At 43.6% G+C, this 25,423-nt stretch overlaps 1 protein-coding gene across 10 annotated transcripts in view; it reads left to right on the top strand.

Moving 5' to 3' along the window:
* The first annotated feature begins 248 nt into the window (after positions 1–248).
* MYLK (myosin light chain kinase) overlaps positions 249–25,423 on the top strand; it is a 267,073-nt gene continuing 241,898 nt past the window's right edge. For 4 of the 10 annotated variants that reach the window (XM_027106636.1, XM_027106695.1, XM_027106685.1 and 1 more), the window contains exons 1-2: positions 255–459; positions 4,927–4,985. The gene's annotated coding sequence lies outside the window, so the exon portion shown is untranslated. Of the gene's footprint in view, positions 460–509; positions 674–4,926; positions 4,986–25,423 lie in introns of those variants that run through there. The other 6 variants (XR_003432841.1, XM_027106714.1, XM_027106656.1 and 3 more) reach the window with 4 other exon arrangements.

Genomic DNA, 25,423 nt, shown 5'->3' with positions numbered 1-25,423 from the left:
CACCAGTCCGGTGTGCAAGGAGGAGTTGGGGCGGGGCGGGGGAAGGGCGAGGTGAACCGACGTCCAGCGCTCGGTTCCGCTCCGGATTCTCCTTTCCCGACCAGTGGGAGGAGGGCGGGTAGGCGTGGCGGAAGGACCGCAGGTCCATTCCCAGAGCGCTATGCAAATGACATGCAAATCAGCGCGTGTGAGCCAGAGGCGGCCTTTTGGGTCTGGACTCGGAGCGCCGTGCTCTCAGTCGCTAGCACACTCGCGTTTGCTCTCCCACTTGCTCGCTTTCTCGCCGGCTATTCACCCTCGCCCCGCCCCGTCCCGTGCGGGACTGGCCGCGCGGGCTCCCAGCGCCGCCCAGTCCGCAGCCGGCGGCGGATTGAGCGCTGAACCTGCGCTGCGCGCCGGTGGCCGGGACGCCCCCGCCGAGCGCCGTGCCTCGGCTCCCGGGCCGCTTTCGCCGCGCGGGTGAGTGAGCCCGCCCCACGCTTTTGTCCCGGCGCGGTCCCTGGGAGTCATTCCTCGAGGGCGGGGGTCCCGGGGTCGGGACCCTCCCTCGGGAGCCTGCCCCTGGCTCCACTGTTCGAGAGGGGTTCCTACGTGCGGCGAGGAGTTGGGGCGGGGTGTGGCGCGTAAGGCGGCGACCCCAGAGTTTCCAGGCAGCACGGTTTTCTTTTGAAAGGTGAGGTGCTTGGGGACAGTTATGCCGTTGTCTCTATAGGCGTCATCCGAAGGGGGCGCTTTTGATTTGAGGGCTGCAAATAGCCGCTAGCCTTCAAGGAAGAGAGGTGGGCTCTTCTCCCAGCTGCGGGGGCGAAGGTGCCACGTGAAAGTCCTTCTAGCCTAAACGCGAGTCAGGGAAGATAGGGCAGTGGCGGCAGCCCCGGCGTCCTAGGCAAAACTGGGGCGTCGGGCGTCACAGTCTTGCTCTCCCTCCCTGCTCCTCACTGAAGCCCCTCGCCTGCTGTGCCTCCTTGTCTTCGACCGGAGTTTCATGGTTGAAGGACCCTTGTTCGCAGATCATTGCGGTTGGAAAGTTTAGGCTAAACTAATTCCCAGGTGTTAGCTCTCTATGGTTAAGGCAGAGCTCCCCCCTGGGACTTGTGGCTACTTACAATCTTCAAGACCCAAAGGGCTGAATTTCTAGGAGTGGTATTGCAGATGTGAAGACGGGCTGATGGGGAGAGCATCTCGTTGTTGTTGGGAGGGCACATCCTCTATATAGTAACCTGAGGGAGAAAGGCCCAGCTTCTTTGAGTCCTAGAAGGGGTAAAAATAGCCCTTGCAATTGAAGGAGCTGGGCCCTGGTGGGGGAACACCCGGGCGGTGGGAACAGTGCCAGGCCTCAGGCCGCTGGTTTTACCGTCCCTCCTCTCTCCAAGTGCAAAGAGCAGAGTATGTGCAATCCGCCCCCGCATCCCCCAAGACCTCGGGAGCCTGCCTAGTGTTGCATCCCCCTTCCAGCTGGGGCTGTAGGTTCTTCCCTGCTTTAGTGCAATCTTTTGTCAAAATGCACAACTTGTCAATGAGTTATTTGCAAATGAGGGGCTTGAGAGAACCGTTTAGGGAACCCCTCACACTTCAAAGCATCAGGGATCCACAATGCAAGTCTCTGGGGGAAGTGTAGGTGCTTCTGGGTGCCTAAAAGGCATTTCAGGTTCTAGTAAAATATTTTTTGTTTTTTTCACTTTATTTCCCTCTTCCCCTCCATCTCTTTACTTTTAAATTCCTGACCCCCTTCCCTTCTCTCTTCGGTGATCCTCTGTCGTAGTCTCTTTCCCTGCCCTGCGTACTGCAGGGATGTAGAAGGTGAGGCTGCTGGCACCATAGTGCCCCAGGCTGGTATGGAATGTTCTTTCTTCATGCCCAGAGTGAGGTTGGCCCTTTGTCTCCCATCCTAGGTGGGCCAGTAGCCTTCATCCAGAGCAGGGAGGAGCCTGGGCACTTGGCCCTGGGTGGGGAGTGGCTGGACGCTGGCTACTAGATGGGGTAGTGGGTACTCTGGGGACAAGAGCCTTTTCACCAAGATGTGCCTCTCTGTCCCTTCACTCATGATACAAAAAAATGCTGGTCCTCGTGCACTACTAGGCATGAGCTCGGAAAACTGCCCCACAGTGGCAAAGGATCTGTGTGTTTGGTTTCTTTTGTGCAGTAACTAAATAACTGAGGAGGGGGTAGCTGGGGCCTTGGAGTATTTTCTTTATATGAGGTTTGCTGATCCTCTTATCAGGAGACTTTCCTCAGGGGTTAGATCTTGGGGGACATGTACAGAGCAGACTAGGCCCTGGGGAAGTTCCTGGTCTAACTGGTAAGCTTAGGTGGACTCACCTGCAGCCTGGACCTTAGACAGACAGGTGTAGTCACTATAGGGCAGGGGCCTCTGGCTGGCAGCTGCAGGGGAGTCTGCTGGGAAGGCTTGTCAGAAAAGGAGGCTGGCCCCAGATGGTGCTGGGGTTGAGGGGCCCTTGCAGTGCCACAAGTGGAGGAGGGGTTTTGATCGTAGCTGGGGAGTTCTGCCCCAGCCTCAGAGAAATAGACTGTGAATGCTCTGGGGTCACCGTGTACTCAGTGTCTACAAGAATGACCCCTTGCTTCCCCCCCAAGATATGAGTCTGAGTCTGTGAAACAGTTGATTTATTGGCGCTTTGCTTTTTAAGAGGTTCAAGAGGTGACAGTTTGAGAATGCAGCCCAGCCTGGAGGTAGGGGTGCAGAGATCCCATGAACATGTGGACTTTTAGTATCTTTCTGAGAACACTTCTTCGTATTCTGGAAATATACACCAGGGCCGCTTGGAAGCCTAACTGCCCTTCCCCCAGTTCAAACCAACACACTCTGATTGGGAAATTGTTCATTCTTAAAAGCTTCCTGTCCTATCCTTTCTGTAAATGTAGGGAAATTTAGAGTACAACCCTTAGAAAGTAACCTTTCCCAACAGAAGACGTTGTCCTCTCCCAGCTTGACTATTTGTCATTCTCCTCTGACCTGCAGAGAGTGCACCCAGAGGACACGAGGTAGGACTGTTTGCATGTGGACACTTGGGTGGCATGGGGCTGGGAGTCCAGAGTGAGAGCAGCGCAGAAGAGTCACTAGGACAGGATCCTGTGCCACGTGACATCTGCCTCCTCCCTTCTGCTCCCTTAGCCCCCTGCTCCACAAGCACTGAAAGGTGAGTGTGCTGGGCCAGGGTCTGCCGTGTGAGCCTCTCCCACCTGTGCAGTTCCGCAGATGAATGCCCTTGTCTCTTTATTGAGTTTTGGCTTCATACTTTTCCATTTGTTTTAAGCCAACAGGTTGAGCAAATGCAGTTCTTACACTCTCAAGGTGGGTGGACCTCAGTATTTGTCACTACAGGTCAGCAGATGCGTCCCTCCTGCCCTGTTGGATGCACCTGTTGTCAGGGCTGCAGCCCTTGTGAAATGGAGGCGAGCCAGTAAGAATTGCTCCCTGTTTGTAGCTTGTGGGGATAAGGCTGGATTTCCAGAGGCTCACATTGTTCCGCTGCTCACTGTCCCTTTTATCTGAGGGTGAATGCGTACAATGGACACCCTACAAGGGAGCTGTGGCAATTTATGTATAGATCTGGCTTCTTGAATATCCCACTGTTGTCCCCTCCCCCCATTGTTGGTACTTCTGTCCCCCTTTCTCCCCTCCCCTCTTCTCTTGGGCCGTCTGGAGACAAAAGAAACGGGATGAGGAGAGGATTTCCTTTTCTTTCGGATCTGCTGCTTGATTCCGCCCTCCTCCCCCCACCCCAGACCCCTGGGCCCCCAGATCGGATGGATGCTGATTTGTTAACGCGGGACCTTATGAGTTAGTTCTCATAATCTTTCAGGAACCAAATAGCTACACTGTTGAGCTTCCGTCGTTGAGGATGCTGTTTATGTTTTTTGTTTTCAGAGATTGATATTTCTGGTACAGAGTAGCTCTCCTTCAGATTTCTGGCAGGACAGGCAGCGTGAGAGTAGAATGTGATCTTTGGAGTTAAACTTGGGTTCAGAGCCATCCTGTTCACTTACTGGCTGGATGTTCCTGGGTATGGTATTCAACCTCTGTGGGCTGACTGCAGTTTCTTCTTCTGACAATGAAGGTGGTCATAAAAATGAAATGAATATGTGGATATAAGGAGGCACAAAAGAAGGAATGCCCGTTATTCTACATATTGAGTAGTGTTCGCTAGGTCTGTGGAATGACCTGTACATCGGCCAACAAACATGAATTACAGACCTCCTCTCCACCTAGCCCTGTGGAGGATTATAAAAGGAAGTTAGTATGCCCAAGAGACTTTGGGTTTTTGTGGGGAGACAGCTAACATGTATGAAGTATATAATTAGAAAACAGGGATAAGTTCTGTGGCACAGACTCATTTGGGGGAATTTCAGAGGCTGGCGAGATAAGGAAAGGCCTCGAAGATGAGGAAGAGGGAGGGTGGGTACAGGCCCGAAGAGAAGAAGGTGGGAACACTTGGTTCCAGTGTCCAGATGCTCTCAGCTCCTCCTTTGTTAGAACCTGGTGAAGAACCTTTGACCCTGTGGTGAGCTCTCAACCATGCAGGACAGCTTGTCCTGAGATTTATTTTGGGGGTGTTTTCCCTCTGCTGCCCAGAATATTCCTGGAACAATTTTGTTTTCACTTTATACTGGATCAAAAATTATGTGAGGCAAATCTGTAGCCAGAGTGAAAGCCCATCCCATGAAGACTTTTGGGTTCCCGGGGCTCTGTGTTCTTTCCTCATGTTTCATTTCTGTCAGTCCACCTGACACCTGCATTATTGTGAGGTGGACGCCCTCGTCTAAGAGGCCAAGGCGTTGGTGGCAGAACCGGAAACAGCCAGAGCTATTATCACTCCACCCTGGTGGGGGATGGTGATGGGGTGGGAAGGCCTGACCTCGGCCAGAGAAATGGATGCATGTCAGTTCTATCATCTGTCCCACCAGGTTCTCCGAAGTCCTTGAAGGCTGGCCTCTTCAGTCTGAGGGTGCCCTGAGGAGCAGAGGTGAGTGGTCCTTATCTGGTCTGACTCTGTGATCACTGCCATCTCTCTGCTGCCAGGGCCCCTGCATGCCTTATATCTGCCCACACAGCTTCCACCCGTCCCTGAAATCCTAGCCCGCATCCCACCTGATAGCTAGACTCGACACCTGTGGCTGACACTGTCTTCTGGGTCTGCCTTGACTCTGGAATGTACCATCTTTCACAGGCATTTTCACCCTATGAACAGTTGGAGGCTCTGGCCATCTGCACTGACCCTGGCAGGAATGCTCTTCTCCTTTTTTAGGGCTGGACTAGGTAGAATGTCTCCTGAGGCTGTGTGACAAACCAGGAAGAGGCCGTGGTTTGGAGTCAGCTCCAGCACTGTCCAGATCTCTGCAAGGGCATATATAAATGGAGCCCAGCCTGGAGTTAGGGGTTCAGAGATCCCATGAACACGTGGACCCCTTCTCTGCTTGCCTGAGGAGGCCGTGGGCAGATAAACAAATGCTTGGTAACTTTTATTGCGATGCAGTTATAAGGTGTGGTGGCCCACTAGGCCTCGAGTTCCTGAGGGCAAAGGCCATGGTTCATCTCCGTGTCCTTACTCTTAGACCAGTAAGTAGTCTTAGTACCTGACACGCCACAGGTGCTGGGTTGAAGGCCTGGCTAGTGAGTGAGTGGGAGTGTTCAAGAAAGATCCTAAGGCATCTCCCATCTGCTCCCAGAGAAGGTACTTTTCACTCATCTACCTCATGGTTAGGCATAACTGTTCTATTTTTCTCCTAAACATTATGCACTTTTCCTGCGGAGTACTAAGCCTATTCAGAGAATGTGCCTAAAACGGACCTGTTTCTACCCTTCCTTATTATCCAGGTTCAGTTCTCAGTCCATATTTCTGTTTTAGTGTCAACAGAGCATAGTCGCTTGGTTGGTAACCTTGTGGAAATGGATATGTTCGAGAAGAGGCAGTAGGCTGTTTCAGTGTGCCCGTAACTTTCCTCTTATTACTACCGAAGCTTCTGTCTTCATCGCAGGGCCTCATGCTGGGCATGAGACAGTTAACGCAGTTGCTACTGATTTTACCCCATGGTGTTTCAACGGAAGTGTTTTAGGGAGTTCTCAGGCTTTTGTTGTGATTGGGCAGTCACCTAGGGCACCAGCTGGTTGCAGATGGCCACGGCCACGCAGCCCCTCCTCTTGTGGTTACCCCCTGCCCTGGTTATCCCAGGCAGAGAGAACCCCTGGGTTTTACTTTCATATTGCTATTGCTCACGACCAGACCTTTGCTAGCTCACACTTGGACCATAAACTGGCTTCTCTGTGGCACAAATACGTGTTACACTTGATTGCTTTGTTAATCTTAAAGCCCAGTCTGGCCGTGTCACTCCACCTTCAGAAACCTTCAGTGGCTCCCTGCTTCTCACAGAAAAGCCTTAACCTGAAGCGCAAGGGCCTCTGTAATCTGACCTCCAAGGCAACAAGACTCATTAACTTATTGTCCCTGAACCCAGTTTCCTATCTCTTTGCGTTTATGAGTTTATCCTCTCCAGGAATATTCTTCGCTTGCCTCTTTGTCTGACAAGTTCTTCTATCCTTAAATATTTGTTCAGGGAATGAATTAAGTTCCTAATACGTGTCAGGCACCTGCCCCAAAATGGAGACTGCCTTTGACCTCCTGAGCTTCAAGTTCCCCTCCTCATTTGAACTTCCGTAGGAACCTTGAATTGGTCCCTGTAAAATTTGTTTGATGGTGACAAGTCATATATTATTATGGAAAGTTTACTTGTTTAGTTTTATTCATGCTAAAATTTTTATATCTACAACCACACAGAAAAAACTTCAAGGGAAAGACATGCCTAAAGCCTTTATCTCCTAATAGCAGTCTTCCAGATCCCACTAATAACAAAAATTCCTTTGGGAGCCTTGTTGGCAAAATAATCCATGCCTCCTAGTCCCCAGCCTAGACCTGGGTGTGGTCAGGGAATCTGTTTATACAAAGCTCCCCAGGTGTTTCCAATGTCAGCCAGATTTGAGAATCAATCTTGGTTGCTTTTTCACTATGTAATTATTTCTTTGATTTGTGTATTAGGAAAGATTCTTCAAAATTAACAGAAACCAACTCAGGCTAGTTGAAGAGAAAAAAAAAGGTAATAGTTGTATAGTGAAAGGAGATAACATTCCCATATTTTCTTGATTTCAAGTTACCATAGGCTGTAAGATTCATATCACTTTCTAGATTCTTACGGGAAAAAACACTTCCTTTAATATACACAATTTTAGAAGAATTTCTAAATTTCAATATGCTTTTATTCATATTCACTTTCTTTATCATTATCACAATCAAAGTATTCAGATCCTTCTGAATTGTGTTTGTCTATCAGAATTACACAAGACTTCAAGATAAAATGCTGTTTTTGGTAATCTGTGCTCATGATATTTGAATGTTGAGCCATCCTTGAATTCCTGAGATAAATTCTTGAATAAATACTTGGTCATGTATAGTTTTGGTAAACACCTTGCTGGCTTTGATTTTCTAATACTCTATTGGAATTTTTTTTTGCATTTATGGTCATAAGTGAGATAGAACTATTAACTGTCTTTGCGATCCTTGGCTGATTTTGTGTGTGCCCACGATTTTGACATCTTCAGCCCCTTTAGGATCGACAGAATAATTCTGAGGAGTACTAAAGTATACCAGGGTTTTATCTACGTTTCATTTAGGTTAAACTTTTAGCTCTGGTTTAAGTCCTATAAGAAAATAGTGTTGCTAAAAGTCTTCTTCTGAAAGTTAACTGGAAGCTTTGAAAAAACTATTGTTCAGTACCCAGCTGATCATGTGTTGCACGTGAATTAGTGACACCAACTTTTCCTATCTTTGAAAAGTCTGTGCTTTATTCTGATACATGTGGCAGTTTTTATTGCCTTTGATTCCATTGCTTGACAAGTGGTAGGTGTTGTTTTAGTTACACAATAACTTTTCTTTTCCATGCTGCATCATGGCGGAATCTTTTCTTTTTTTTAATTTTTAAAATTTTGGCTGCATTGGGTCTTCATTGCTGTGCACGGGCTTTCTCTAGTTGCGGCGAGCGGGGGCTACTCCTCATTGTGGTGCACAGGCTTCTCATTGCGGTGGCTTCTCTTGTTGCGGAGCTCAGGCTCTAGGCGCGTGGGCTTCTGTAGTTGTGGCTCGTGGGCTCTAGAGCGCAGGCTCAGTATTTGTGGCGCATCGGCTTTGTTGCTCCGCGGCATGTGGGATCTTCCCGGACCAGGGATCGGACCTGTGTCCCCTGCATTGGCAGGCGGATTCTTAACCACTGTGCCACCAGGGAAGTCCCCAGAATCTTTTTTAAGACATTTTTTTCTCATTAAAAAAAATTGAGGTATAATTTATGTATAATAAGATTAACTTATTTTAGTGTACAACTTTGCATTTTGACAAACATAGATAGCCATATAAGCATTACCACAATCAAGATACAGAATATTTCCCTCACTTCCAAAAATTGCCTTGGACACTTTAAAAAAAATTTTTTTTTAAATTAATTAGTTTTGGGGGTGCTGCATTGGGTCTTCATTGCTGCACGCAGGCTTTCTCTAGTTGCGGCGAGCAGGGGCTACTCTTCCTTGCAGTGCATGGGCTTGTCATTGCATGGCTTCTCTTGTCACAGAGCATGGGCTCTAGGTGCACAGGCTTCAGTAGTTGTGGCTTGCGGGCTCTAGAGTGCAGGCTCAGTAGTTGTGGTGCACGGCTTAGTCGCTCCGTGGCACGTGGGATCTTCCTGGACCAGAGTTTGAACCCGTGTCCCCTGATTTGGCAGGTGGATTCTTTTTTTAAAAAATTTTTATTTATTAATTTATTTATTTTTAGCTGCATTGGGTCCTTGTTGTGGTGCACAGGCTTCTCATTGTGGTGGCTTCTCTTGTTGCAGAGCACCGGCTCTAGGCATGCGGGCTTCAGTAGTTGTGGCACACGGGCTCTAGAGCACAGGCTCAGTAGTTGTGGCTCACAGGCTTAGTTGCTCCACGGCATGTGGGTTCTTCCCAGACCAGGGCTCAAACCTGTGTCCCCTGCATTGACAGGCAGATTCTTAACCACTGCACCACCAGGGAAGCCCTGGCAGGCAGATTCTTAACCACTGTGCTACCAGAGAAGCCCACCTTGGGCACTTTTATAGTCAACTCTTCTACCACCTGAAGACCCTAAGTGGGAATCACTGGTCTGATTTCTGTACCTATGATTTTGCCTCTCTCAGAATGTCATATAGTACGTAGCCTTTTACGTTTACCTTCTTTCATTTAGCCTATATTCTGATATTCATACCTATATTCTAGTAGGTATACTTTTATCAGTGTGTTGGAGAGTTATCTGTGTTGTTGGGTATACCAGAAGGTCATTCCTGTATGCTACTGAGTGTTATTCCATTGTATGTATTTCTCTATTAGCCAGTTGAAGGACATTAGGGCTGTTTCCAGTTTGGGGTAATAATGAATAATTCACTCTGAGTATTTGTGTACAGGTTTTTATGTGAACATAGATTTTCACTTCACTTGGGTAAATAGGAGTGGGATTGCTGGGTAATATGGTGTATTATAATAAAATGGCAAACTGTTTTCCAAAGTGGCTCTACCATTTTGCATTCCCACTAGCAATGTACAAGGGTTATAGTTTCCATATCCTTGTCAGCACTTAGTATTGCCAGACTTTTAAAAATTTTCAGATATTCTAATAGGTATACTTTTATCATTGTGGTTTTAATTTGCAATTCCTTAATAAATAATAATGTTTAGCATCTTTGTTTCATTTTCATTGAGTTTTGAGATATAATTTTTCATTTTCTGGACATGAGTCCAGACATGTTTAACAAATATCTTTTCATTGTCTATAGCTTGTCTTTTTATTTTCTTAACAAAGTCTATTTTTGCAGAGCAGAAGTTTTTAATTTTGCCGAGGTCCAATTTATCAGTTGAAAAAATATATTCTTTTGGTGTTGTATCTAAGAATTACCTAATATGAAGTCATTAAGATTTTCTCCAGTACTTTCTTTAAGATGTCTTATAGTTTTAGGTTTTACATTTAGGTCTAATCCATTTTGAGTGAGTTTTTGTACATGGAGCAAGGTATAGATAGAGGTTCTTTTTGCATACAGATGTCCAATTTCTCTAGCACCATAGTGAAATGACTATCCTTCCCCTTGAAGGATTGAATTGCCTTTGTATCTTTGTTGGAAATCAGTTGAGAATATATGTGTGTGTCTGTTTCTGACTATTCTGTTCCATTGGTTTATGTGTATATCCTTTCAGCAATACCACACTGTCTTGATTATCGTAGGTTTGTTTTAAGTTTTGAAATCAGGTAGTGTGAATCCTTCAACTTAGTTCTTCCTTTTCCAAATTGTTTTGACTATTCTATATCTTTGCCTTTCATATATATTTTAAAATCATTTTATTGGTTTCTGCATAAAATCCTGCTGGAAGTTTCATTAGTATTGTATTGAATTTATAGATCAGTTTAGGGAGAATTGACATGTTAACAATTTTGGGTCTTCTAATACATAAATAAACTCCATCTCTGCACTTATTGAGGTCTTTGATTTCTTCATCAGTGTTTTGTAGTTTTAGCATAGTAAATATTGGACATATTTTGCTAGACTAATAGCTATGTATTTCATATTTTTGGTGTAATTGTAAATGGCACTTTCAGTAAAATTCTATTTTCCAGTTGTTCATTGCTAGCACAGTTGACCCTTGAACAACTTGGGGGTTAGGAGTACTGACCTTCCTTGCAGTTGAAAATTCGTGTATAACTTAGAGTCAGTCCTCTGTATCTGTGATTCCTACTTATCTGAGGTTCTGCATCTGCAGATTCAACCAACCGAGGATCATGTAGTACTGTAGTATTTACTATTGATAAAATTCATGTATAAGTGGACCCACTTAGTTTAAACCCATGCTGTTCAAGGGTCAACTGTAAATACAATTGACATGTTATTTCAGTGGATTTTAAAAAGATTTAAATCAGAGGATAAAGTGTACCAAAATATGTACCTATAGAATTTGGAAATTAATATAATTGGTATATAATTGTTTGAAGCTAACCAACACCATAAAAATATGTAATTTAGGAGGCTGAGTTATAGAACCAATTTTCAACCCTCCTCTGCCTCTTAACTATTTCCCTGAGCTTTTCTCTTTCTAACAATTGATTTTTGTATATTAATCTTTGTATCTTGTGACCTTTCTTATAAATTTATTTATTTATTATTTTTGGCTTCATTGGGTCTTCTTTGCTGTGTGTGGACTTTCTCTAGTTGTGGCAAGCGGGGTCTGCTCTTGGTTGCGGTGAGTGAGCTTCTCATTGTGGTGGCCTCTCTTGTTGTGGAGCACAGGCTCTAGGCATGTGAGCTCAGTAGTTGTGGCTCGTGGGCTCTAGAGCACAGGCTCAGTAGTCGTGGTGCACGGGCTTCGTTGCTCCACGGCATGTGGGATCTCCCAGACCAGGGCTTGAACCCATGTACCCTGCATTGGCAGGCAGATTCTTAACCACTGCGCCACCACGGAAGTCCCTGTATCTTGTGACCTTTCTAAACTCACTAGTTCTAGTGGCTTTCTTTAAGATTCTTTGGGATTTTCTATGCAGGTAATATGTTATCTGTGAATAAAGACAGTTTTATTTTCAATCTAATTTATTTGACTTGTATTTATTTTTCTTGCCTTGTTGTGCTGGTTAGGATCTTCAGTATAATGTTAAAAAGGAGTGGTGAAAATAAACATCTTTGTCTTATTTCCAATCTTAGGTGGCAAGCATTCAGTCTCATACCATTATGTTTGATGCTAGCTGTGTGATTTTTGTAGATATTCCTTATTATATTGAGGAAGTTCCCTCTACTCCTAGCTTGTTGAGATTTTTTAATTTGAATGGATAATAATTTTTTTTCAAGTGCTCTTTGTAGATCTGTTGAAATGATCATGTATATCTTTTTTTTTTGTCCAAGAGTTGGCAGATGTTTTCTTAAAGGGCAAGTGTCTTAGTCTGTTTAGAATGCTATAACAAAATACCACTGAATGGGTAACTTATAAACAACAGAAATTTATTGCTCACAGTTCGGGAGGCTGGTAAGTTCAAGATCAGAGTTCCAGCATGGTCAAGTTTTAGAGTGTCCTCTTCCTGGTTCATAGCCAGCACTTTCTTCCTGTGTCCTCTACATGGTAGAATGGGTTAGGGATCTCTTTGGCGTCTCTTTTATAAGGGCACTAATCCTATTCATGAGAGCTCCATCCTTATGACTTAAGCACCTCCCAAAGGTCCCACCTTTTAATATCATCATCTTTGGGGGTTAGGATTTCAACATATAAATTTTGGAAGGACACAAGCATTCAGATCATAGCAGCCAGAGAGTAAATATTATAGCCTTTGTGGGCCATAAGGTCTCTACTCGACTCTTACAAGGTCTCTAATCAATGACTCAGCTCTGCCATTGCAGCATGAAACCAACCATAAACAATACATAAATGAATGCGCATGTCTGTGTTCCAGTAGTTATTATTTACAAAGACAGGCTGCATAGTTTGCTGATCTCTGCTTTAGTCTGTTGATATGCTGAATTACATTAATTAATTTCTGTATGATTAACCAGCCTTACATTCCAGGACTAAACTCCACTTGGTCATGATATATTACTAATCTTTTTGTATGTTGCTGGGTTGAATTTACTAACATTTTATTGAGGTTTTTTGTGTGTGTGCATTTATACTTATGAAGGATATTGGGCTAGTTCTCTTCTTATAATGTCTTTGTCTGATTTTGGTGTCAGGGTATTGGTTACCTCATAAAAGGAGTTGTGAAGTGTTCCCTCCACTTCTATTTCCTGGAAGAGTTGTACAGGGTAGCTATTGTTTATTTCTTAAACTTTTGGTAGAATTTTCCTGTGGAGCCATTTGAACCTGGTGTGTTTTCTGGGATAGTTTTAACTGCAAACTAAATTATTTAATAAGTGTAGGGCTATCTAGGTCATCATTTTTTCCTTGAGTGATTTTTTTAAACATCTTTATTGGAGTATAATTGCTTTACAATTGTGTGTTAGTTTCTGCTTTATAACAAAGTGAATCAGCTATACATATACATATATCCCCATATCTCTTCCCTCTTGCTTCTCCCTCCCACCCTCCCTATCCCACCCCTCTAGGTGGTCACAAAGCACTGAGCTGATCTCCCTGTGCTATGTGGCTGCTTCCCACTAGCTATCTATTTTACATTTGGTGGTATATATAAGTCCGTGTCAACTTGAGTGTTTTTTGGTAGTTTGTGCTTTGGGGGTAATTTCTTTCATCCAAACTGTAGAATTTATGGGCAAATATTGTTGATAATATTTGCTTATTATCCTTTTAATGTCTTTAGGGATTATAGCGATGTCTCTTCTTTCATTACTAATATTTGTAGTTTGTATCTTTTTTGCTCTCTGCCAGTCTGGCCAGGGGTTTGTCAACTTTATTGATATTTTCAAAGAACCAGCTTTTGGTTTCTTTGATCATTCTCTGTTAATTTTCTGTTTTCAAGTTCATTGATTTCTTCTCTTTATTATTTGTTTTCTTCTGCTTACTTTGGTTTAGTTTCTCTTCCTTTACTAATTTGCTAAAGTGGAAGCTTAGATCATTGATTTGAGACCTCCAGAATTCTCCTTTTTGGGGATAGTTGGGTTGGGAAGGTGAACATGGAGGTATAGAAGGAGTTTTTCTGCATCTACAAGCATTTATTATGAAAGCTTTAGTAAAAGCCTGTGCCAGATTCTTCCAGAGAGCCCTGAGGTTTTTACCTGCGAGTGGGACCAGTGGGAGGGAGGAGTGGAAGTTGTACCTTGGACTGTTTTCCTTGTGGAAGGCAATGGCCTGGTCTTCCAGCCCTGAGGGTCTGGGACCCTAATGCTCGCATCTGCTTCCCAACCTGGTCTGTAGAACAGAGAGTAGAGGGAGTTGGAGTTGCTGTAGTTTTATGGGTGAAAGGGCTATTTCCCAATAATTTAGATCAAGGGTCAACAAACTTTTTCTGAAAAGAGCCAGTAGTAAAAATTTTCAACTTAGCAGGCTATATAATGTCTGTCACAAGTATTCAACTCTGCCATTTTTTTTTTGTAGAATGAAGACAGCCATAGATAATATGTGAATGAATGGTCCTGGTTGTGTTTCAATAAAACTTTATTTACAAAACCAGACAGTTTGGCCTATGGGGCATAGTTTGCCCACCCCTGCTGTAGTCTGTTAATATGGTGAATTACATTGATTGATTTTCAAATGTTGAACCAGCCTTGCATTCCCGAGATAAGCTTCACTTAGTTTAGAGCATCTGGTCTGCACCTATCCGTGTCTTTGTTTCTTAGCTTGTCACCGAGCTGGGAGCTTCTCAGGAGCAGGGTCATAGTATAGTACCACCTCTTATCTCCCATCAAGCATATAGTGGATGGTTAGTAAATATTTGCAGCCCATGGAAAGAACTGTGCATGTCCATGGTGCTCCTGCTGACCTCCCTTTATGGTCCCCTCAGGGGCTCAGAGGAAATGGGGGATGTGTGGAGGAGTTGGGCCCAAGTGCTGTCACTGCAGGCACAGGCTGATCTTTCATTTCGGAGTCTATTTTGGAAACATGACTTAAGTTTGGTCTGTGGGGCACTGCTTTCTAATTACTCTCTCCTTTTCCTAAGAATTGTGGTTGACACAGGAAGTCAGGCATCCAGATGCCAGCCTAGTGCTGGTGTTCTGAAAGGGCTTGACTGACCCCTACCAGGGCCCTGGTCTCCTTTTACAGAGGGTGTGCCAGTGTGTGGGAGAGCCGGAGCAGGAGGGGGTCCCGTCTGGCTCCTGAATGTGAACACGCCTGACCTTTGTGTCTCTGGCAGCTATGTGTTGACCACGTAGTGCCATGGCAACTTGGTGCACCAGACACATTTTGTATAGGCGGGTTGCAGAATCCATCTCGGCTACTTCTTCTCATTGACTGGGAGAGCAGGTGTGTGGTTGATGGGGAGGTCCGGGCTTTGCAGCTCGCACACCTGGGTTTGAATCCCAGCTCAGCAACGTATTAGATGGGTGAGCCTGGGAAACTATTTAACTACTCTGAACTTCCCTTCACTCATTTCTAAAATGAAGATGCTCACAACCTCCCAGCATTGTTGCGAGGGTTACATTAAACACCCCACCCCCTCTCCTGAGAGATGAGGGGGGACTCTGAAGGATGTTAAGCAGGGAGTGGTGGGCAAAAGAAATGCAAAACAGGTTACAAACATGATGGGAAAATCCACTAGACATCTAGGGTATGGAGAGGGGTGTTAGTCACTTTCTCCCTTCTCAGGTATTTTTTGACTGAAGGCTGGGGAGGGGCGACTCAGGGGCTGAGTGTCTGATTTTGCTCTGGAGTAGGGAGGGGCCGGCTGCCAGGTCTGGGTGGGGCCTTGGATTGTTTGGTGCTTTTGCCTTATTCAGCCTGGTTCACTGGGATGGGAACAGGGTCCTGGGACTGTGCCAGACTCTGGTGAGTGGAACCGATTGCACAATTGCCTGGTGTTTGACAGTGTCAGACCCCTAGGACCTGGTGACAGTAATAACCGTCCTTTAGACATGTGTAGGCCCTCACTGTGGACAGAACACATTTGTACCATCCTTACTGCCCAGTGACGTGCGGGAGGGGTGAGGAGAGTTCTCCCCAAATGCCATCAGGACGCCCCCACCTCTTTGTGTGCTCTGGGGTCTCTGCTTTCCTTTGCAGGCATTCTAGACCCCTGAGTACGGTTGTTAGGGGATGAGACCCCTGTGTCTCCTGCCGGAAATCAGTGAATCAAGGAAACTGTTGCTTCCAGGCCCACCCTGCCCACCCTCTGGAGGAATCAGACCAAGGCTTTTACTAGAGAGCTCATAAAACTTGTGAGAGGATTGGAAATTAAATAAAGTTCCAGTTTGGTCATCCTGAGATGATTTTATATTATCGTACCTCAAAACAACACTAACGTGTAACATCCCTGGTTAAAAAACAGTGTTAATCTTCTACTACATGAGATAAAATTCTAACTGTTCAACTCGGCATGCAAGATAGGCTACAATTGGACTCCCACCACATGAGATATTCAGTTGTCATTGAGTCTGTAAGTACTTTTCATTTGGATAATGATTTTATAGTTTACTTAATGGTTCACACATTTTGCATTTAATTTTTTCAGTCTTATGATGTTATTCTTGTTCCTGTTTTATAGTTGAGGGCCTAAGGCTCAGGGAATTTAAAAAGAATGTGTCCTATTTCACATGGCCATGGTAAAGTCACTGCTCTAAGCAGAGGGCATAAAGTAGTGGTCCCTTGCCACTTGCTAGCTGTGTGACCTTGAACAGGTTTATCTCTAAAAAAGGGATAACACAGCTTTGTCATAAGATTTTTATGAGGGTGAAATAAGATAATCCAAGCAAAACATTTGGTGTATTGTCTGCCGTATAGTAAGGGCTCAGGAAATGTGAGGTATTATTATGACACTCTCTTTTAACTGTTCTGCAATTAATGTTTCCAGTTTTTATTCCACAATTATGAGTAACACTGCTATAATTATCTTTGTCCAAATTGTTTGTTTCTTTTCTGTTGTGTCATTTCCTTGGTATTCCAAGAATAGCATTAGCAGGTTGAAAGGTACATTACGATCCTCTTTTTTTTTTTTTTTTTGCTTTTGTTCCATATTGCCAAAGAGCCTATTACTGGGATGATTTTGTTTAATTTGTTTTGCTATTGGACCCATGGGAGTGATCGGTCTTCTGTGGATGGTACTTCCCTGTGACCTCTCAGCCTGTCACAGGGACCATCAGTCGTTCTTAAGTAGGGTAAAAAGGCCAACAGATCCTAGACTGGTTGGAGCCAAACCGTATAAAACAGGTTGTGCCCATAGCAAGACATAGATCAACGTGGTCAGCAAATTGTACCCCAAACCCTAGGCATGACTGGCTTCTCACCTGCTTCCTGCAGGCTCCCTGGGTGGACTCGGTACATGCACTGTTGGTAGATATGAAGGATGAGGAGTGGTGAAGGGGGAGGTGGGAGCTGCTTCTGAGCACCTGACCTGGAATTACAGGGAGAAAGCCTGTGTATGGGGACCACGGGTACCTCCAGACTTTTTATATATGCAAGGGTGCTAGTTTCTTAGGGCTGCTGTGACAAAACTACCACACACTGGCTTAGAACAGCAGAAATTTATTCTTTCACAGTCCTAGAGGCTAGAAGTCTGAAATTACAGTGTCAGCAGAGCCACATTCCCTTTGAAGGCTCTAGGAAAGACTGCTTCCTCGTCTCCTTTAGCAGCTGGTGGGTTGCTGACAAACGGCTGGCATTCCTTGGCTTGCACAGGCATCACTCTAAGCTCTGCCTCCATCTGCATGTGGCTGTCTCTCTTCTGTGTCTCTGTGTGTTGTGTATGTGTCCAAATTTCCCTCTTCTTGTAAGGACACCAGTCATTTCATTAGGGAGCATCCTGCTCCCGTGTGAACTCATCTTAACTTGCAAAGACTCTATTTCCAAATAAGGTTATATTCACAGGTTGGATGGGAGGCGGGGGGCGGTTAGGATTTCAACGTGACTTTTTTTTTTTTTTTGCTTTTATTTTTACTTATGTTTTTTTGAATTTTATTTTTTTATACAGCTGGTTCTTATTAGTTATCCATTTTATACATATTAGTGTATACCTGTCAATCCCAATCTCCCAATTCATCACACCACCACCACCACCACCACCACCACCACCACCACCACCACCACCACCACCACCACGGCTTTCCCCCCTTGGTGTCCATACATTTGTTCTCTACATCTCTGTCTCAATTTCTGCCTTGCAAACCGGTTCATCTGTACCATTTTTCTAGGTTCCACATATATGCGTTAATATACGATATTTGTTTTTCTCTTTCTGACTTACCTCACTCTGTATGACAGTCTCTAGATTCATCCACGTCTGTACAAATGACCCAATTTCATTCCATTTTATGACTGAGTAATATTCCATTGTATATATGTACCACATCTTCTTTATCCATTCGTCTGTCGATGGGCATTTAGGTTACTTCCATGACCTGACTACTGAAAATAGTGCTGCAATGAACATTGGAGTGCATGTGTCTTTTTGAATTATGGTTTTCTCTGGGTATATGCCCAGTAGTGGGATTGCTGGGTCATGCGGTAATTCTATTTTTAGTTTTATAAGGAACCTCCATACTGTTCTCCATAGTGGCTGTATCAATTTACATTCCCACCAAAAGTGCAAGAGGGTTCCCTTTTCTCCACACCCTCTCCAGCATTTATTGTTTGTAGATTTTCTGATGATGCCCATTCTAACTGGTGTGAGGTGATACCTCATTGCAGTTTTGATTTGCATTTCTCTAATATTTAGTGATGTTGAGCAGCTTTTCATGTGCTTCTTGGCCATCTGTATGTCTTTGGAGAAATGTATATTTAGGTCTTCTGTGCATTTTTGCATTGGGTTGTTTGTTTTTTTAATATTGAGCTGCATGAGGTGTTTATATTTTTGGGAGATTAATCCTTTGTCCGTTGATTCATTTGCAAATATTTTCTCCCATTCTGAGGGTTGTCTTTTTGTCTTCTTTGTAGTTTCCTTTGGTTTTAAAAGCTTTTAAGTTTTATTAGGTCCCATTTGTTTATTTTTGTTTTTATTTCCATTACTCTAGGAGGTGGATCAAAAAAGACCTTGCTGTGATTTATGTCAAAGAGTGTTCTTCCTATGTTTTCCTCTGAGAGTTTCATAGTATCCGGTATTACATTTAGGTCTCTAATCCATTTTGAGTTTATTTTTGTGTATGGTGTTAGTGAGTGTTCTAATTTCATTCTTTTATGTGTAGCTGTCAGTTTTCCCAGCACCACTTATTGAAGAGACTGTCTTTTCTCCATTGTATATCCTTGCCTCCTTTCTCATAGTTCAGTTGACCATAGGTGCGTGGGTTTATCTCTGGGCTTTTTATCCAATTCTACTGATCTGTATTTCTGTTTTGTGCCAGTACCACGTTGTCTTGATTACTGTAGCTTTGTAGTATAGTCTGGAGTCAGGGAGTCTGATCCTGCAGCTCTGTTTTTTCCCCTGAAGACTGCTTTGGCTATTCAGGGTCTTTTGTATCTCCATAAAAATTTTAAGATTTTTTGTTCTAGTTCTGTAAAAAATGTCACAGGTAATTTGATAAGGATTGTATTGAATCTGTAGATTGCTTTGGGTAGTATAGTCACTTTCACAATATTGATTCTTCCAATCCAAGAACATGGTATATCTCTTCATCTGTGTCATCTTTGATTTCTTTCAGCAGTGTCTTATAGTTTCCTGAGTATAGGTCTTTTACCACCTTAGGTAGGTTTATTCCTAGGTATTTTATTCTTTTTGTTACAATGGTGAATGGGATTGTTTCCTTAATTTCTGTTTCTGATCTTTCATTGTTAGTGTATAGGAATGCAAGAGATTTCTGTGCATTAATTTTGTATCCCGCAACTTTACCAAATTCATTGATCAGCTATAGTAGTTTTCTGGTGGCATCTTTAGGATTCTCTATGTATAGTATCATGTCATCTGCAAACAGTGACAGTTTGACTTCTTCTTTTACAATTCGCATTCGTTTTATTTCTTTTTCTTCTCTAATTGCCATGGCTAGGACTTCCAAAGCTATGGTGAATAATAGTGACGAGAGTGGACATCCTTGTCTTGTTCCTGATCTTAGAGGAAATGGTTTCAGTTTTTCACCATTGAGAATGATGTTTGCTGTGGCTTTGTCATGTGTGACCTTTATTATGTTGAGGTAAGTGCCCTCTATGCCCACACTCTGGAAAGTTTTTATCATAAATTGGTGCTGAATTTTGTCAAAAGCTTTTTCTGCATCTATTGAGATGATCATATGGTTTTTATTCTTCAATTTGTTAATATGGTGTATCACATTGATTGATTTGTGTATATTGAAGAATCCTTGCATCCCTGGGATAAATCCCACTTGATCATGGTGTATGATCCTTTTAATGTGTTGTTGGATTCTGTTTGCTAGTATTTTGTTGAGGATTTTTGCATCTATATTCATCAGTGATATTGGTCTGTAATTTTCTTTTCTTGTAGTATCTTTGTCTGCTTTTGCTATCAGGGTGATGGTGACCTCATAGAATGAGTTCGGGAGTGTTCCTTCCTCTGCAGTTTTTTGGAAGAGTTTGAGAAGGATGGATGTTAGCTCTTGTCTAAATGTTTGATAGAATTCACCTGTGAAGCCATCTGGTCCTGGACTTTTGTTTGTTCGAAGATTTTTAGTCACAGTTTCAATTTCATTACTTGTGATTGGTCTGTTCATATTTTCTATTTCTTCCTGGTTCAGTCTTGGAAGGTTATACTGTTCTAAGAATTTGTCCATTTCTTCCAGGTTGTCCATTTTATTGGCATAGAGTTGCTTGTAGTACTCTCTTATGATGCTTTGTATTTCTGCAGTGTCCATTGTAACTTCTCCTTTTTCATTTTTAATTTTATTGATTTCAGTCCTCTCCCTTTTTTTCTTGTTGATTCTGGATAAAGGTTTATCAATTTTGTTTATCTACTCAAAGAACCAGCTTTTAGTTTTATTGATATTTGCTATTGTTTCTTCGTTTGTATTTCATTTATTTCTGCTCTGATATTTATGATTTCTTTCCTTCTACTAACTTCGGGTTCTACTTGTTCTTCTTTCTCTAGTTCCTTTAGGTGTAAGGTTAGATTGTTTATTTTAGATGCTTCTTGTTTCTTGAGGTAAGCTTGTATTGCTATAAAATTCCCTCTTAGAACTGCTTTTGCTGCATCCCATAGGTTTTGGATCATTGTGTTTTCGTTGTAATTTGTCTCTAAGTATTTTTTGATTTTCTCTTTGATTTCTTCAGTGATCTCTTGGTTATTTAGTAACATACTGTTTAGCCTCCATGTGTTTGTGTTTTTTACGTTTTTTTCCCCCTGTAATTGATTTCTAATTTCATAGCGTTGTGGTCAGAAAAGATGCTTGATATGATTTCAATTTTCTGAAATCTACTGAGGCTTGACTTGTGACCCAGGATGTGATCTCTCCTGGAGAATGTTCCGTGTACACTTGAGAAGAAAGTGTAATCTGCTGTTTCTGGATGGAATGTCCTATAAATATCAATTAAATCTATCTGGTCTACTGTGTCCTTTAAAGCTTGTGTTTCCTTATTAATTTTCTGTTTGGATGATCTGTCCATTGGTGTGAGGTGTTAAAGTTCCCCACTAATATTGTGTTACTGTCGATTTCCTCTTTTATAGCTGTTAGCAGTTGCCTCATGTATTGAGGTGCTCCTATGTTGGGTGCATATATATTTATAATTGTTATATCTTCTTCTGGGATTGATCCCTTGATCATTATGAGTTTCCTTCCTTGTCTCTTGTAACATTCTTTATTTTAAAGTCTATTTTATCTGATATGAGTATTGCTACTCCAGCTTTCTTTTGATTTCCATTGGCATGGAATATCTTTTTCCATCCCCTCACTTTCAGTCTGTATGTGTCCCTAGGTCTGAAGTGGGTGTCTTGTAGGCAGCATACGTATGGTCTTGTTTTTGTATCCATTCAACGAACCTGTGTCTTTTGGTTGGAGCATTTAATCAATTCACTTTTATGGTAATTATCAATATGTATGTTCCTTTTACCATTTTCTGAATTGTTATGGGTTTGTTTTTGTAGATCCTTTTCTTTTATGTTTCCCACTTAGAGAAGTTCCTTTAGCATTTGTTGTGGAGCTGGTTTGGTGGTGCTGAATTCTCTTAGCTGTTGCTTGTCTGTAAAGCTTTTGATTTCTCCATCGAATCTGAATGAGATCTTTGCTGGGTAGAGTAATCTTGGTTGTAGGGTCTTCCCTTTCATCACTTTAAATATATTGTGCCAATCTCTTCTGGCTTGTAGAGTTTCTGCTGAGAAGTCAGCTGTTAACCTTATGGGAGTTCCCTTGTATGTTATTTGTTGTTTTTCCCTTGCTGCTTTAAATAATTTTTCTTTGTCCTTAATTTTTGTGAGTTTGATTACTATGTGTCTCAGCATGTTTCTCCTTGGGTTTATCCTGCCTGTGACTCTCTGAGCTTCCTGGACTTGGGTGGCTATTTCCTTTCCCATGCTAGGGAAGTTTTTGACTATAACTTCTTCAAATATTTTCTCGGGTCCTTTCTCTCTCTCTTCTGCTTCTGAGACCCCCATAATGCGAATGTTGTTGCGTTTAGTGTTGTCCCAAAGTCTCTTAGGCTGTCTTCATTTCTTTTCATTCCTTTTTCTTTATTCTGTTCCACAGCAGTGAAATCCACCATTCTGTCTTCCAGGTCACTTATCCATTCTTCTGCCTCAGTTATTCTGCTATTGATTCCTTCTAGTGTATTTTTCATTTCAGTTATAGTATTGTTCATCTCTGTTTGTTTGTTCTTTAATTCTTCTTGGTGCTTGTTCTTTAATTCTTCTAGGTCTTTGTTAAACATTTCTTGCATCTTCTCGATCTTTGCCTCCATTCTTTTTCCGAGGTCCTGGATCATCTTCACTATCATTCTGAATTCTTTTTCTGGAAGGTTGCCTATCTCCACTTCATTTGGTTGTTTTTCTGGGGTTTACCTTGTTCCTTCATGTGGGACAAATTCCTCTGTCTTTTCATTTTGTTTATCTTTCTGTGAATGTGGTTTTCCTTGCACAGGCTGCAGAATTACAGTTCTTCTTGCTTCTGCTGTCTGCCGTCTGGTGGATGAGGCTATCTAAGAGGCTTGTGCAAGCTTCTTGATGGGAGGGACTGGTGGTGGGTAGTGTTGGGTGTTGTTGTGGTGGGCACAGCTCAGTAAAAGTTTAATCTGCTTGTCTGCTGTATGGTGGCACTGGGTTCCTTCCATGTTGTTTGTCTGGCCTGAGGTGACCCAGCACTGGGGCCTACCGGGCTCTTTGGTGGGGCTAATGGCGGACTCTGGGAGGGCTCACGCCAAGGAGTACTTCCCAGAACTTCTGCTGCCAGTGTCCTTGTCCCCACGGTGAGCCAGAGCCACCCCTTGCCTCTGCAGGATACCCTCCAACACTAGCAGGTAAGTCTGGTTCCATCTCCTATTGGGTCACTGCTCCTTCCCCTGGGTCCTGATGCATACACTACTTTGTGTGTGCCCTCCATGAGTGGAGTGTCTCTTTCCCCCAGTCTTGTCAAAGTCCTGCAATCAAATCCCACTAGCCTTCAAAGTCTGATTCTCTAGGAATTCCTCCTCCTATTACCAGATCCCCAGGTTCGGAAGCCTGATGTGGGGCTTAGAACCTTCACTCCAGTGGGTGGACTTCTGTGGTATAAGTGTTCTCCAGTTTGTGAGTCACCCACCCAGCAGTTATGGGATTTGATTTTATTGTGATTGCACCCCTCCTACCATCTCACTGCAGCTTCTCCTTTGTGTTTGGATCTGGGGTATCTTTTTTGGCGAGTTCCAGTGTCTTCCTTTCGATGATTATTCAGCAGTTAGTTGTGATTCTGGTGCTCTCGCAAGAGGGAATGAGCGCACGTCCTTCTACTCCGCCATCTTGAACCAGTCTCTCAACATGACTTTTTGGAGGACCCAGTTCAATGCACAACAGAGCGACTAAGAAGAGAAAGTGGAAGATATCCATTTTCTGTGTCACTGACTGCATTGTGGAGGGGCTGTCGATGGAGGTGTTATAGGCATTGGTAGCACTATTGGTGGGAATGCTGGCTGTTGTCTTGGGCCAGTGCTGGTTCTAATCTTGGACTCCCTTACCCACCCACTCTGGGGACTGGTCTCAGACTATGTCAGTGACAGATGGGGAGGATCAGGTGCAACTGGCTGGGATGATGCAACCAAGGGAGAAAGAGCTTAGTTACCAAGGGAGAAGGGTTTTCCAGTAATCAGTGGAGAGTAGGAGCAAGAGCACAGGGCTGGGCAGACGTGCACGTCTCAGGTTAAGTCTTAGGCCAGCTGGAACACCACGGCTTCAGTTTCTCCACTGAAAGGTGAGGGGGTGAGAATGGATGGCTTCTGAGGGCCCTTCCTGCTTTGGCATCACATAATTCTTATTTGAGAGTTGTGTTGGAGAAGCTCCTTGACCCTGTGGATTTTTATGAGGTCTATCTAGCTGATGGGGTATGAGCAAGTGACATGGGAAGGGTGCTTAGAAGGAGACAGCCATGGGGGCCTGGTATTCCCATCCCAGGACTTTCCAAAAGGGCTTTGTTCAAGTCACCTTCTCCATGAGGCCTTTCCTGGCCACCCTCTCTAAAATACTGATCCCACACCCGTCTCCCGGCTTTATTTTCTCTCCTTATATTTAACCCCTATCCAACGTGGGTTATATTTTCCTTACTTGTCTCACTTACTGTCTGTTTCTCCACTAGGTAGTAAGCTCCTGGAGGGCAGGGATTTTTATCTAATACTAAACAGTAACTGTCACATCTAGGCAATTAATACATTATTTGTTGAATGTTGAATGACTGAAGGTATTATAAACTTGATAAATGGGGTAAAAATTTTAAAGGGGTGTTCCAGTTACAATCTTTGGGGGTGTCACTCTTTGTTGGATTCAGGGCCCCGGCTCAGGCTGCCCAGGGCCCTGCCATGAGTAGCACTTGTTTTTGAAGGGATTGTTCCAGTCATCCATTGCTGGTAACGAAACACCCCCAGACATAGCAGCATAAAACAACGTTATTATGTTCAGCATAGTACTACTAATAAATATTATTCTTTATTATGCTCGGGAATTTGAACAGGACATGGTGGGGATGTTTTCTGAAGACCTGGATGGCTCAGATGACTCAAATGGTTAAGAGCTGGAATCACTGGAGGCTTCTTTACTTACGGTCTGGTGCGTAGGCTGAGATGACTTGAAGGCTGGGATCAGCTGGGGCCCATCTAGCCAGAGTGCCTACATGTGGCCTCTGCATGTGGCCTGGGCTTCTTCACAGCATGGTGGCTGGGTTCCAAGAGGGAGTGTCCCCAGGAGCCTTTGGAGAATGAGCATTCCATGAGAGCCAGGTGGAAGCTGCCTGGTCTTCTATGACCTGGCCTCAGAAGCCACACAGTATCACTCTTCCTGTACTCTATTGGTCAAGACAGTCACAAGCCTGCTCAGATTCAAGGGAGAGGGAACACAGATTCTCCCCTACCTCAGTGGGAGGAGTGTCAAAGATTTTGAGGCCATGCTTTGAAACTGCCACAGGGATCTCACTACACTTTCACCAGACTCAATCTGGAATGAACCTTGAGTGAGATTTCTTGTACTGCCACCTTCAGGATAGGACTTACTATGAATTATGACTATTCTTCAATCTTACTCTCACTAACTGGGTTTCTTCAGGCTGGGGTCCTGTCACTTTACCTCCTTTGCAGCCTCTAGCAGATTATCTGGCTATAGTAAGTACTTAGCAAGTGAGTTAGAGAGTAAATGAATGAACGAACAAGTGAATAAAGGGAGTAGGTGCT

The sequence above is a fragment of the Aethalodelphis obliquidens genome, unplaced genomic scaffold (genome assembly GCF_003676395.1).
Source record: "Aethalodelphis obliquidens isolate GAN/ISIS:26980383/991018 unplaced genomic scaffold, ASM367639v1 scaffold1, whole genome shotgun sequence".
Lineage (NCBI taxonomy): Eukaryota > Metazoa > Chordata > Mammalia > Artiodactyla > Delphinidae > Aethalodelphis > Aethalodelphis obliquidens.
The sequence above is the reverse complement of the archived record's forward strand: the minus strand, read 5'-3'. Positions and strand labels throughout refer to the sequence as shown.